The following is a 1,936-nucleotide window of genomic DNA, read 5'->3' on the forward strand; positions in this document are numbered from 1 at the left end:
GTCTCCTCCCAACCGGAACTTTACCCCTCCCAGGGTCACACTTGGTTTCCTGACATGCGGTTATGTCCCTAATTAAACAGTTTCAGTTCCCTCTCTGGCCTGGGGTTTCCAATAACAAAGCCTGTGGCATCCAAAGGACACTTTCTTTTGGACCCAGGTCTTGCTGCTGGGTTGGAGCCCTTGTTTTTGAGGTCCACTCTGGTCCGAAGCACTGCCTGTACCTTTGCAGACATGGGTTCCATCCCCTGTGAGGCAGGGGGCTGTTCGTCCCTGCTTGACGTGGCTACTTGGCTCACTGGTCTAATTCACTATGGATTCTGAGATGTCTCTTTCTTCTATTCATTATATCACAGCAGCTTGAGCAGCCAAAGGATCAAATCTAAGCAGGACGTGAGATATACTTCCTGCCTTAGTCTTGTCCTCATTGGCAGCCAGGCTGCTGTAGAGGCAAAAGGCAGAACATTTTACTGAGTTCAGTGTGTAGCTGAGTAATAGATCCATTTTTAGGGTGTTGGGTCCCAAGGCAGTGGTTGAGCTGGGTCTCCAGGGATTTACAGGATTGAAGAATAACATCAACAACAACAAAAATCGATAAATGTAAAATGCTATATGCTGGTGAACAATATCCCGTAAGTTCATTTAAAACAGCAAATATTCTGTATAATAACAATTTCTAAAATGATCTTTGAAAATGATTACTTTTGAATTCATTAACCCAATTCTTCAAACTATGAATAGTCCTCAGTATTGCTGAGTTTGTTTTACCTCTCATCCTGATCTTTTTGCTTTCTACTCTGAGCTTGAAAATCAACAATTAAGCATCTCTGTGTGCCAAGGAAATTAGGTCAAGCCTACTGCCATGGATCCTGCCAGCCATGCCAGGCCCAGAGGCTTCCTGCCACCTGAGAGGAGCCATTGAAGACCTCCTTGGGTGGTCAGAGCTTAGGGAAAGGCAGAAGTGGGTTTATTTCAAAGGTAGGCTTATGCTTTGGGGCCTTTTTCTTGTACCGGCCTCTCCCCAGGCCCTGTACCTCACTTTCAGTTTGTAATTTTGTGTTCCTTTTCTTTAAAAGGGCAGAAATTATATGGGCTTGAGGACTCACTAAATCTGGGTCTACCCTTATGAGGGGTGAACTCACTTGAGGGCCAGCCAAGAGATCCTGCCAGCCCTGGGCTCCTTTTGGGCAGCCTGCCCTGAGTGGGCAGAGGCTGACCTGTAAAGCTGTATTGGGTGTAGTTGCCATGTCAACAGGCCCAGGGCAGTGACCAAGGACCATACTGGGGAAAATATCCCAGGGCCCAGGTTACTGCTAGAGAAATTTGAATGGCCAGAGGCAATCCACATTTTTTCTTCTTTTTTCAGAGACAGAGTCTCACTATGTGTCCCAGGCTGGACTCGAACTCCTAGTCTCAAGCAGTCCTCCCACTCAACTTCCTGAGTAGCTGGGATTATAGTCACGTGCCACTGCATCAGCCCACAATGGACATTTATGCCCGTCACTGAGTAACCAAAGTAATACTCCAATACTTTTTGATGGAGTATTAGAAAAACAGATTCACATAAACCATGGGCTGTGAGGTAGGGCTGATCATCCATCTGGTCACTTGGAGGAGGCTACCAAGGACTCCTATCTCCCTGAGTTTGCCCACATGTGACCGGATCCTCCTGATTTGGAGGACTTGTCTTTGGGGCTCCCTGTTCTTTACACGTCTTATTCAGGGTTCTTGTTGCTAGTTTTTGTGGTTTCTTGAGTCTTAGCTGTTTCTCCAGGACTCTGGCCAAGTTCCTCGATTCACCGTACCTGCACGGAGGGCAGGGAATGTAAATAGTGTATAGATTTTGAACAATATTGTAAATGCTTTATGGATTGTGTATTACAGAGAGTAGCTGAGCTGTAAAATTGGGATTAAACCAACGTGTTTACAGAAATGTTCT

Source organism: Gorilla gorilla, chromosome 1 (genome assembly GCF_029281585.2).
Source record: "Gorilla gorilla gorilla isolate KB3781 chromosome 1, NHGRI_mGorGor1-v2.1_pri, whole genome shotgun sequence".
NCBI lineage: Eukaryota > Metazoa > Chordata > Mammalia > Primates > Hominidae > Gorilla > Gorilla gorilla.